This window comes from Ursus arctos, unplaced genomic scaffold (assembly GCF_023065955.2).
Source record: "Ursus arctos isolate Adak ecotype North America unplaced genomic scaffold, UrsArc2.0 scaffold_2, whole genome shotgun sequence".
Lineage (NCBI taxonomy): Eukaryota > Metazoa > Chordata > Mammalia > Carnivora > Ursidae > Ursus > Ursus arctos.
The window spans coordinates 76,261,941-76,275,466 of record NW_026622874.1 but is presented as its reverse complement, the minus strand read 5'-3'; the positions used below and the strand labels follow the sequence as shown (position 1 = coordinate 76,275,466).

At 42.3% G+C, this 13,526-nt stretch overlaps 1 pseudogene; it reads right to left on the bottom strand.

The window, feature by feature from the left end:
• Window positions 1-4,229: 4,229 nt before the first annotated feature.
• Window positions 4,230-13,236, bottom strand: LOC113270887 (60S ribosomal protein L27a-like; annotated as a pseudogene).
• Between the last annotated feature and the right edge of the window lie 290 nt (window positions 13,237-13,526).

Below are 13,526 nucleotides of genomic sequence, written 5' to 3'. Positions count from 1 at the left end.
ATGTAGTTCCTTCTAGTACTGTTTCCTCTGCATAGTTCCTCTGCCACTTGATATTATTTCATCTTGCATACATAATTTTTTCGTAGCATTCAAAATAATAAAAAAGAAAAGTTTAAATTGTTCTTCATGATTTTTAAGGTATAACTTACAGTAAAATTCACCCAGTTTAGTGCACCGTTTTCTGAATTTTGACAAATGTGTACCACCGCCATAGTTAAGATACAGAACAGCCACATTGCCACCAAAAATTCCCTCATAAACCTTTTAAATCAGCCTGTCTCCCCACCCCTCAACCCTTGTAACTACACTGATCTATTTTTCTGTCTCTCAAGAAAAAACATTATCCTAATGACTGCTTAATATTACAATGAGTAGATATACTGTATTTTTCTTAACAATTTTGTTCTGTAAAACATTTACTTTATTCTGTTTTTTCCTATTATAAGTAATGCTGTGATGAACACTTTTGTGCACCTAACTCTTCCCAGATTTTAGGTAATTACCTTACTATGGAATTCCAGAACTGGGATTACTGCATAAGAGATTATGAAAACTTTAAAGTCTGTCTCTAGAACCAGACACCAAATTAATATCCTTGATACTGAAAATCCAGAGGGACTATTTATAAAAGCTTAATAGTAGGAGGGAGAGAATATGGAATTTGGAGTAGGTTAACACTAGTGTTGGATATCAGGATTTTTTTTTTTTAGGCTTTTATTTTTAAGTAATCTCTACATCCAATGTGGGGCTTGAACTCACAACCCTGAGATCAAGAATTGCATGCTCTTCCATCTGAACCAGCTAGGTGCCCCACCAGCATTTTTGATCATGCCATTCTTCTATTTAGTCTTCATTAACTTCTTAATGACCTCAGAAAAGATATAAATATCTCAGGTTGACATTCAAGGTCTTTCATCATCTGCCCTATGCCTATTTCCACCACCAGACCCTGATTTATATGTATATCTATATCTGTGATGTGCTGTATATGTGCCTACTACTGTGGGTCTCCCAAATGTGCCCCCTTCTCTCATGGTTCCTGTCTTTGTACATGTTTGCCTCCCTTTCTGAGAAACCTCCTTTTCCCTCTACTGTCCCCTTTCTATCTGATTTTTTAAACCACCACTCACTGCTGTGATGGGCTAGGTGCCCTTGTTTTGTGCTCCCATAGTTGCTTCTGTGTATCTGTTAGGACTCATTCATTCATCTACTCAACAATTATATATTGAGAGTCTACAGTGTGCTGGGCACTACAGACGTGGAAGTAAATGAGAAAGACAAAAATCCCTGCCAAATGGGAAATGACATTCTTACACAGGAGGAGGTGATACTGGAGCAGAGCCCTGAATGATGAAAAGAAGCAGCCGTAGGGGTATGTGGATGAAAAATGCTTTAGACAGATGGCAAAACAAATGCAAAGACCCTGAAAGTGAATGTGCTTAGCTTTTTTTTTTTTTTTTTTTTTTTAAGTCTGGTGAGGAAGAAGAAACTTGTAGGAAGTAAGGTTGGAGAGAAGGGTAGGTCCAGATCATGTAGGTCGTGACACAGAGTATGGCTTTTATCACAAATATGATGGAACAATGAGAGCTTTTTAATTATGAAAGTGATAGGGTATGACTTGTGTTTTATTTTGGGGTCACCTGAGTGGCTCAGTCGGTTAAGCATCTGACTCTTCATTTCAGCATGGAACATGCTTGAGATTCTCTTACTCCCTCTGCCTCCCACCCATTTGCGTGCATTCTTTCTCTCTGTCAAAAGAACAAAAAACCCCAAAAAACAAAAGACTATTCTGACTTCTTGGTGAAGAAGAGAAAAATAATGGAAGAAAAATTACCGAGTAGGAGGCCATGGCAGTCACATAGGCATGAAACAATGGTAGCTTAGGCCAGCAGTCAGCAAACTTTTTTTAATAGGCCAAATGGTAAAGATTTTAGATTTTGTGGGCCAAATGGTTTCTTTCACAACCACTCAATTCTGCCATTACAGCATGAAAACAGCCATAGACAATATACACATGAATGAGGGTAGCTGTTTTCCAATAAAACTTTATTTACAAAAACAAATGGTGAGCTGGATTTGGCCCAAGGGCCATAGTTTGTTGACCCCTGCCTTATACTAAGAGTTATGATGATGATAGTGATAAATGATTGGATTAAGCATACATTTTGGACATGGAGTAGGTTTGCTTAGAGACATCAAAAGTTGTGCTTTTGACCTAAGAAATTTAATATGCTCCTAGATGTCTACATGAAGATTTTGAATCAGCAGTTGGAGAGTTGTATGAAATATAGAGTACTATGGAAAGATTGGCTGGCAATATTAATTCTGGGATTACCAACATACAGGTGATACTTAAAAGAATAAGAATGGATGTGGCCATCCAGGAAAGAGTTTAGATGGGGAAGAGAAGGGAGGAGGGGAAAGGAGAGGAGAGGAGAGATGAGCTTAAAAACTGAGCCTTGGAGCATTTCAGAATTTAGAGGCTGGTAAATGATGAAGATTCAGTAAAAAAGACTGAAGAGGAGCTTCCAGGGAAGAAGAGGATAGTATCTCCAGATTCAGGAGAAGACAGTGTTTTAAGAAGGAAGAATGCCCAAATGTGTCAAAGGTTGTTGGAGATTCTTATAAGATAAGGATACAGAATTGACTTAATTTTGGCAACATGGAGGTTATTGGCAACATTGGTAAATGGAATGGTGTAGAGAAGAGTCATATGGGTATAGTTAGAATAAGTCTGGAATGTGGCATTGTTTACTGTAAATGGGAAAGAGAAATGGGGTGGGGGTGGAAGATGTAGCGTCAAGGGAAGTGTTCTTAAGAACGACAGTTGCCATAGCTTGTCTGTATGCTTATAGGAATAATCCAGTAACTGAGAATTGAGAGAATTGATGTGGGGGTGGGGGAGAAAGAGCAATTGAAGCATTTGAGTCTTTGCAGAGGAAAGGCCTGTCCGTTTGGCCTAACAGCGAAGTCAGAATTAGTCTGTACAGATGCTTGTAAATTTGATGGTGGTGGTGGGACAATGAAGTTCTTTGGAACGCTTGTAGTTTGTCAGCGAAAGAAGAGAAAGTTCATCCATTTTCCAAGGATTGGAGAAGAGGCATTGAAGGTTGGGGGGAGAAGATGTTAAATAATCACCCTGGAAAAATAGAAAGGCAAACTTTTCAGGGAGACACAGCAAGATTTTGTCGTAGGACCTTGGGCTTAAGAATAAGTGAGGTCAGTTAGCTGGGTGTGTGTTTTTCCAGCCGTGTTGAGCTGCTGGGCTGCAGGCACAGAAGAGGTAAAGTACTGGGTTTAACCTGGGCTTGGCTTAGCTAGGGAAACAAAAGATAAGGCGGAGGAGGTAAAAGAGTTAAGGATGTCCCTGAGTGATATGATTCAGTGCTTGATCAGTCACAAAACTGTGTGAGGAGCAAAGTGAGACTGGAAAAGAGATAATCAATAATGAAGTGGTGATGGATGACCATGGCTTAGAGGCCTTGATGCTGGAGAATTATTGTATTAGAGGGTTCCACGAGGGTTGAACTGGTAGGATAAGAAGATGTACTCAGAGAACATATTCCTGAAGTTTCAGACCTTAGATCTGGTGCACTCGAAGTTCTAGGGTGCATCCGTGCAGGTGGGCGGCTGAGATGAGGAAGAACAGATTTATAGAGGTAGGGTGGTCTAGGATCTGAGAAACTAGGTCTTGGGATGGATAATAGGATGGGTGTTTTGAGTGGGTATTGGAGTCACAAGGAAGGATGGTGGGAATAATGGTGGATAGGAAGAGAGTGATGGAGGTCCCTGAATCTTCCTTGAATGAGAGTAACTGTGAGGTCAGCAGAACACTGAAAAGAAGGGGCTATGGGTGGTAAGGCTTGGTGTGAACGTCAAAGGAACTGAAATTTCAGAAGCGGTAAGAACAAATGGCCAGGAAGCACCCACGTGAAGCAAGAACACGTTTTACCCTTTGGCATGTGAGAAAACAGTCAGCAGTCTCAGAGGATAGTCATATTTTGGTTAGCCTATGTACGTAGTATTGCTCTATTATATCGACAACAAAACTGAGGCCAGTGAGGTTAGGCAACTTGCCCAAGGCCATAGGGCAGCTTGAATTCAAGCCCACTTCTGCCTGATCCTGGAACCTGGGCTCTGGCTTGGTACCATTTGTGACTCTGAACATCGTGCTGTATTTCGTTCTGTTACCTCTTCTGCCCTGGCCACATGGCTAGCTTCCTCTGAGGTCACCCCCTGAGGTTACTCAGAAGGTTCTTGGCATTTGCAGCTTTGTCCAGGGCTGAGCTTGGCTGAGAATCCTTGAATGTTGTCCTCAGGGTTAATGACCCGTACCGGGAATTCACCCTTGACTTCTCCTTCCCACATTCTATTCAGAGCAGGGACAAGTTGGTAATGATAGCTGGTTTTCATTCTCTTGGTGCTGACAGGGAGATAATGAGTCAAATTGGCCTGGGTTATGAAATGAAACCCTGGAAGGGAATTATCATCAGTCTCCTTAGCGGGGAGAGTAGAGAAAGGGATTTAAATTAAAGTGGTAACTGCCGACTTGGTTGGCATTCAGACAGTCTCCTTAAGTCTTTCTTCTTCTCCACGTCATCATTAAATGAGACAAAGCAGACAACTGGTAAATGGGAAGGAGGTAGGAAAATGCTCAAACACTGTGATAGTTAAGCTGTAATAGCTCTCATTTAGGTTCTGAGTCGTACACTGAACGTGAAGCATCCTCCTCGGTCCTCGCTGCAATCCTACAAGGTGGGGTTTCCCGCCTGCCCTTTTTACAGAGTGGCAGCTGAGTCACACTGTGATACTACTTGAGGTCACACATGTATCTGTGACTCAAAATCTGCCCCCTCTCCACTTCATGATGGTCTCTCTCCAGGGACCCTATTCATCTACCTTGACTTCTATTAGAAGCTGGAAGGAGGAAGGGACACCAAATCAGGAGGCCACAGCAAATTTCCATGTGGTCTACCTCTCTGCTGTATAGTGGACTCCAGTGCATGGCTTCCTGGGTGAAAATATTGCTTCTATCATCTACCATCTGTATGACCTTAGGGATATCACTTAATCTCTCTGAAACTCATTTTCGCCATCCACAACATTGGGATAATTATGACATCTATCTCATGGTGTTGTTGTGAGGATTAAATAATTTAAGTATGTTTTAAGCACTTAAAAAAGTGGCACATAGGAAGTACGAGTTATTATTTTTATACTTGCTACTATTATTTTTATTAGTGTTAGCTAATGATGATGATAATGCTGATGTTGGCATCAATAAGAGCTACTCTTTTGTTCTGCCCTTACTGGGATGCCCTTGACTGTGATAAGTGATTTACATGGAATACCTTAGTTAGCTCACATACATTAGGATACTTCTCGATGCGAGTAACAATTTTCGCTTCCAGCTGGCTTAAAGGAGAGGGCGCTTACTACTGCCTGTAATGGGAAACTCAGAGGTATGGGGGCTTCAATGTAGGTCGATTCAGAGGATCAACAATGATACAAGGACCAGGCTTTTTCCGTATTTCTTCTGTGCTTCCCTCGGCGTTAGCTTCACCCGTAGACTGGTCACAAGACAGTTGAAGGATTATAGTCAACACGTCTAGACCAGACAACAGCCAGAAATGGAAGAGAAGGAGATTCTTCTTGGAGGGAGGACACTTTTCTTGGAAGGAGGTCACTTTTCCCAGAAGTCTCCAGTGATCTGCTCTTCTCTCATTGAGCCAGGTGTCATCACGCGCTCATTCTGGAGCAATCAGAACAAGAGGATTCCCCCCAGAACAATCAGGTCATCCTTCAAGCCAAGGGTGAGATCAGCCCTCCAGAAGCATGGAGAAATCATGGTCCCTGAAGAAAACCATGTTTCTGTAAGGAAGAAAGAAAGGGAGATGGATCCAGTGGGCAAAATTAGGGTCTACTGTACATAGGTATTGTTATTTCTTTTGAATAGAAAAAGAAGCTGAGGGTCTGAAAGGTTAAGTAATTTCACATGGTCATCAAATCAAAAGTGGAACTTGGGGGCACCTGGGTGGCTCAGTTGCTTAAACATCTGGCTCTTGGTTTCAGCTCAGGTTGATCTCATGGGTCATTGGATTGAGCCCCACGTCAGGCTCCAAGCTCGGTGAGGAGTCTGCTTGAAGATTCTCTCCCTCTGCACGCCCCCCACTCCCTGTCTCTCTCTCTCTCAAATAAATAAAATAAATCTTTTAAAAAAAGGTGGAACTTGAACACAATTGTGTGTGACCCTAAAATACATGTGCTTTAGGGCCACACCAAAGCTTTATGGGGTATGGGGAGGAGGTGTGGCACTTTTTATTGAGCCTGTCCATGTGCTAGGCACTATAGAGATACTTTACAAGAATCTTCTTGAATTCCTTTAGCCAACACAGTGAATTAGGTATTTTAGTTCCATTTAATGGGGGCGTAGTAAACTGAGGTTAAAGCCGGGGATGCGGCTTGCTGTGATCTGAGCGAAAAAGCCAAATATTGAATCCATGCCTGTCTGGCTCCAAAGCCCAAACTTTTCCTGTGACCCCGAAATAACTGAATACCATTCTCACATTCCTCTATTATTTGGGATTTATATGAAGAAAAACCAAACTTTTAATGAGGATCCTGATGAATTTCAGTTCAATGACCCAGTTTTTTCTAATTTTTATTTTAGAATAAGGCACTTTCCAAATATATGCCCCAGTGAGTTTCTCTTTGTTTTTGCACTCTGAGCTCTATGACCTCTTCTTTCCTCCTGCTTCACTGTGAACATTTAGGATAAAACATCTTAATTGGCTGCTCTGATGTCCTCCATGATGCATGGGGCCAGGAGTGTGGGAAAGGCCTCCTTGGGTTTTATGATGGTTTGCTTCCTCTTCTCCCTTAGCTATAAGCAAGGAGAGAGGTGAGGACATTGTGATCACAGGAAACCCAGGTCACATTCAGATCTTGGGTGGTAAGCCCTCAGAAATTTCTGCTCTTTGTTCTCTTAAGATCCCTTTTAGTTTTAAGACAGGGAAATAAATTCTGGTTAGTTGAGACACCAGTAAAATGCCAGGCAGTATACTAGTATTTAATTTTAACAACATCCACATGAAATATTGGTATCCTTTGTAGAGGTGAAAAAAACTGGTTTGCAGAAGCAAACTAACTACCCAAGATAACACAGGTGAGTGAGGTGTTATCACTCACAGCTCAGAGCTGACCTGTGTCTGACTCCAAATCTTTCATTTTTCTATTGTGCTTCCTGGGTTGTAAATTCCTATAGGGGTATCTGCCAAAGTCCTATACTTCTTTGCACCCTTCCTCTATATCTTATGCATAGTCATATTAATTTAATTTGGTTGCAAGTAACAGAAACCCACTCAGTCTAGCAGAAGCGAGAGGAAGTAATTTTAAGGATACTGTTGTATCACAGAGCCTAAGAGCAGGCCTGAGTCTCAGGAGAAAATGGGAATAATCAGGTCTTAAATACCATGTAGACTTTCCCTCCATTATGTGAGCCTCTTTAAGTGTTTGCTACATTCATCTTGTTCACTGGATAACAGTTTCCTTCACTTTAACACACACACACACACACACACACACACACACACACACACACACACAGACTGCTGGCACCTCTAGTTTACATGTGACTATATTATTCATGCAGAAGACCTTTCTTTTCCCCTTCTCTCTCTCTCTGCATCTCACCCCCCTCCATTTTCTATGCTTAGGGATTACTTGGCAAGGCTAAGTCTTATATCCAACCTTAAACTATTTGTGCCTAAAGGCTGGGAGTAAAGTTGTAGCAAGATAGCAGCTCCCCTTTGGACTGCATGGGTAAGAGGGAGGGGGATTTGATCTCAGAAAAATGTGAGGGGGAGACTTTAGAAGTTGTAGTTGTGCTGGAGAGACAGCCTAATAATTGGCTTTTACGAGAAATATTATAGTAGCATATACTCATTAAGAAGATTCAGTGAATTACGTGTAAAGCATACAGAACAGTGTCTATTGAAGTATATGCTTTCTAAGTGTAGCAGGTGACAGAGTTGGTCACCCACCAGTGTTAATTTATTCCCTTCTTGGAGTCATGAGGTGAAACCCAGATTAAGCTGCCATTTGGAAAGGAGAAAAAGTCAGCGTCTGAGCCCGGGAGGACATGAGTAAAAGGGCATGGAGTTCTTAGAACTGAAATTGGTGCATGCTTATCTCTATGGCAGAGGTCCCTTGGTTACAGGGAAACTCAAAGTTTTTTTTTTTTTTTTTTTCTCCTTCACTTAAAACTGTGTTCTTAACCAGGGATGCACATATGGATTTCTTTTTTTTTTTTTATGCAGAATTTATCTTAACTAATTTTGCTTTTGAAGTCCTGATGACCCCACTTCCAGGGATTCTAGCTCAGTTGGTCTGGAGTGCTACACACGTGTCCATTTTTCAAAAAGCTTCTAAGGTGAGGCTAATACATACAGAAGGGAAAGCCACTGATTTAAGCTAAGAAGCGATTGCCTGAGGACCTGAACTTATTCCAAGAAGACACCAAGACCAATAAGCTGCATGATCACAGGCAGTCAGGGAAGGTATAGTTTGCCACAGGCAGATGCTGGCAAGGCTCTCAAGTCATGTCCTCTCCAGCAGTTGCTGTGCTGACTCCACTGATGGGCCTCTTTTGGAGTAAGACCTGTTTCTGATAATTACAAGAGAAAGAACTGAAACTCAGGTGGATCTTGTTAGTGTCAAGTACACTCCTACTGGCTCCAATTTACTCTGCCCTTGTAATTCACCATTTCCTGTTTGAAATGGTATCACAGCCTATTAGGAAAAGCTCTCAAGACCTAAGGTGATGGGATAACAGTTTCAAGAGGCCATTCGTGATATACAGCCAAACTTCAAGAACAGAAGGAGAACATAGGCTTGCTGCATTAGCTGACACCAGGGGAGGCCACCCCGGTCTCACCATTTGCTCACTTTCAAGACAGTTGCAACAACGGTTCTGCCTAGAGCAAGCTAACATCACCTTGAATCTGTACACTTTGCAACCTATAAACCTCCCTCACGAATATCTCAGGGCTCCTGGGTGTGATAACATGAACCAGAGGAAGTATATAAGATGATTTTAAGTGGTACAGGGAGATTTTTAATAGTTCTCTTAATGCATATTAGGAAAATGTGATTTCACAGACACTATTACATATGATAAAGTAGATGATTAAGGGTTTTTGTCTCCCCCTTTTAGTGAGTTGATTTAAAGAGAGGTATTAATTGCAGGTGGTGGGTAGATAGGTAAGAACCTGTGATGTGTTTTGAGGATGATCAGAGTTTGGGGAACACTTACTTCATGGGATCGCCAAAAACAATCCAGAGTAAGTAGGTTGTTGTTTGTTCTGAGTTTCATTTTATAGGTAAGGAATTTGGAGGCTTTAGAGTTTAAATAATTATTTAGTTTAAATAATTCAAACAGTTTTTTTTTTTTTTTAACAGGCTAATGTATATGCCAGGCTTCTTTCCAATACCTGACTCTTCTACAGAGAGTCAATATTTAAGCCAGAGCCTTTGTTTTTCTAGCAGATGAGGAAGGGCTTTTCAGGGTCATCCACAGTATTTTCATTGTAGCTTTTCAGGATTAGTGACACATATGGCTCTGGATACATAATAGAGTGGACTAAGTCAGTGGTTCTCTAAGAGTGGTTCTTGGGGCATCACCTGGAACTTGTTAGAAATGCAAATTCTTAGACCCATTCTAGAACTACTGAGTCAGAAACTCTGGAAATGGTGCCCAGAAATGTTAAGCCCATAGGATGATTCTGATGCACATGAAAGCTAGGGAAACTATACTATGTTTCTCAACTAGGGGTAATTGTGTCCTCCGGGAGACATGAGCCGTTCCTGGAGATATTTTTGGTCATACCAACTGGGGCAGAGGGTGCTGTGGGCATCTAATGAGTATTGGCCAGGAATGCTGCTGAACATCCTGTAATGCACAGGCCAGCCCTGCACAATGAGGCATTATCTATCCCAAATTGTCAATAGTGCTGAGATTGAGAAACCCTATACCCAACTAATTGATGTTGGCCTGATTAGCCTGGAGCGTTACTTGAGAGACCAAAAGTAGTCTTAAAACTGGCTTACTTCGGGCTCTGGTTGACTGAGTAACGTGACTTACATTTGCCAATGCCCAGAGGTGAATGGCTAGTGTGCAAGGATCTTCTCCAGGTTGCCCATGGCCATATTAGTGATAACCGAAATGGATACCAAAAGTGTTGTCAGAGTTGGTGGTGGAGTGTAGCCCAAGAAACCAGGGCATCCTGAGGCAAATATGTGGGGCTTGTATTTGGTGCACCCTGCCTTGTCTCTCTCAGCACTTCAGATTGTTCCCTGAGTGCTAAGATTCCAAACCTCTTGCCTGTCTAGTTCCCTGTTAACGAGGCAGTATAGCATAATGGTCAACAGCACCGTTTGGGGGACCACATATTAGCTTCACCATTTCTTGACAGTGTGACTTAAGGCAAATTCCTCACTTTTCTGAGCTTCAGTTTCCCCATCTGTAAGATGAGAGTGACAATGATAGTTCTTTCCTCTTAGCATTTTATGAGGATCAAATTGGACGATGCATGTCAAACTCTTAGAATAGTGCCGGACCCATAGAAAATCTTGCCCTATGCTATCTATAATTATTGTTAATACCTGCTATTGCCTCTTTAAGTCTTTCCTCCTTAAAATGGCAAGTCTGCTCCTTCCACTCTCAGTAAGAAGCTCGATGCCCAGCTCTTTGAACTCATGCCAGCTCTGGTCTCCTCTGTCTCACCTCTGATATACCAAGTGATGAAGTGTATCGAGCACACCCTGCTTCTTAGACTTTACCCTGTCTCTGGAAGTTTGGTGTTATCACCAGTGGGGATGGGACAGTTGTCTGGCACTTCACTAACTGCCCCAAATCTCAAAGAATGCATTTTGAATGACGGGTTATCAGCATGAGGGAAGATATTTTCAGGCAAGGGCTGGCTTTGCCCCACAGAGGCAGGACTCTTTCTGCAGCTTTCATAAGGTCAGCCTAGCCCAGGTTAATATGGCTTTCAAAATAATAAAGGAAAGAATAAAGATGTGTCTGCTTTCATTAAGTCCAACCCTTGCCTGCATATTAGAATATGTATAAATCAGCACCATGTAGAAAGATGGCTAGCCTCCAGGTCAAGCTAGGTGCGAGGGAGGGGAGTGAGGCTCCTCATTAATGGTCCAGGAAGCCAATGGGGTCAACATCATTAATAGCAGAGCATCTCCAATTTGTCTTCAGATGATCAAACGGCTGAGGGAGGGGCCGATGGGGAAAGCTCTGAACATGTCATTAGGATAAAAGCTGTTCAAGGTTCTTTTCCTTCTATGTAACCTCAAAAATATGCCAAAGGCCTCCCAAGAGGCCTCCACCTCATACCATCATCTGCCAGATGCCAAGATCTCTTTCTGGCTTTGCATCCGAGCATCACAATGGGAAATCTCCATCTTGTCAAAACAGGAAAAAGAAAAAAAAAAAAAAAAAGAATGGAGAAATCTCGCACAATGCCCATGCAGCCCTCTAGTAACAGTACCCTCATCTTATATGGAATTATTGGAAAGCATTTTGAGCAGTTTACTGATTCCAAGGCTGGTTGAGGAGAGAGTCCTGGGGGGGTTCAAACATTAAGGGAGTTCCTGTTGGGTTTGTTGTTTCAGATGTGTTTCAGGGCCATAGCGTATCTCCCAGAATATGTGTGGGCTTCATACAAAAATAATAAAGTCAACAGCCAGCCTCCCTCCTTCAGAGGGAGTTATTTCTTGAATGTTTTTTATGAGCCACCCTAGGGGGGGCGAGCACTGATGGGGGGGAGAGCACTGATGGATAGAGCCTTCCATTTCAAAGGTTTGTTTCGTTTTTCAGGGAGAAGTGATATTTTGGTGACTCATCCTAACCACAGTTGTAGGGGGAAATTTGCTAAAGGCTAAGAGCATTAAACATAAGGAACACGAAACAGTTAAATGGCATACAGTACAATATACCAAGCTCTATGCCGGGCACTAAGATGGTGGTTCTCAACCTTGGTTGTGTATTAGAATTATCCTTGGCATTCAGAAACAATCTAATAAAAAATAATACAATCCAATGCCAAACCCCAGACTAATTAAACCAGAAACTCTGGAGATTCTTCTAGGCATCTGTATTTTTTAAAGCTCTCCAGGTGATTTCAGTGTGAAGTCAGGGCAGAGAACCACTAACCTAAACTGACAGGGTTGAATAGGATATAATTTGCTCCCTTGAGAAAGCAATCATGCAAATCAATGCAGGTGATACAGGATATTCGATGCACTAATGGTAACGCGTACAAGGTATGGGGGATTTGGAGAGAACGGAATGACTAATTTTCTTAGGGAGAACTTTGTGGAAGAGATGATGTCAATAACTTTGAAGAAGATAGAGGATTTTATCAACTTGGCAGACGGGGATGAAGTCGAAGGGAAGCACACTGCTATGCAGGTAGAGAAAAGCCAAGAAGATGCCAGAGATTTCCAGCCCTTAACTATTAGATGAGAAACAGTTTGTGCAGAATGGTCACACCCAACTTGAAAGCTGCTCTTGACTGATGAGACATCAGTGACTCACAAAATCCCCTCTTCTCTTCAATGGAGTTCACAGAGCCAGAGCCGAGAACTACAGGGCAGTGCATGTCCAGAGATGCCCTTCTCAGATGGAGGTGACAGAAGACATTGAATGATACCCAACTTTGTGCACTGTTCGTATTTTTTAAAGCTGTTTTTAGCATTTAAGGAACTCCATGTGACTTCAAACCAGGACACAGTACCCCTCCCCCTGCCCTTAATCTTTTCCTTTGCTCTTCTGCTGAAGAATTTGGCTTTCGTGATAACAGGTGGCTTTAGGAGCTTTCTCTTCCCCAGAACATTGCAGTGGTCGTATTGTACTGCATCAATGATGGGGGCACCTCCAGTTGTGTTTTTGGTAGCATTTATTCATGTCTGCTCACTGATCAAGGTCCATCATTTATTGAGGTTGACAGTTGGGCAGAAGTTCTGGTTTCTCTTTAAGTGGTAATGCCTCATACTAATCTTGTCAAAGTAACCTCAGTGGTATTTGTCAACCTTGACCATGTGTTGATGTCTGCCACCAACATCACCCTGGCCTCCCAGATGTTTCCAGTGCTCATAGATACGGCTATCTCCGTGGCTCACAAGGCCCTGAAGTTTGGGATCTTTCCTCAGTCTGGATTGCATGTCAGTGACTGAGACACACCATTACTATTTCTCAAGCTGCAACATTGGGTGGGTGAGTGGGTGGGCGGATGTTGTACCCACAGAAACAAAGACAGCTATGGTTACCAAGATACAACTTAGGAAGACTTGGTGCTTGGTGCAAATTTTGAAGACATGGTATGTGGATTTTGGCAGTGACATCCATGTTTGGAAACACTGCTTAAAGTCAACACCAGTCAAGCCCTATGCCCATCGCCAGTCGGGTTGTGGATATGCTCATCTATCACCTGACATCTCCACCGTTACCAGTT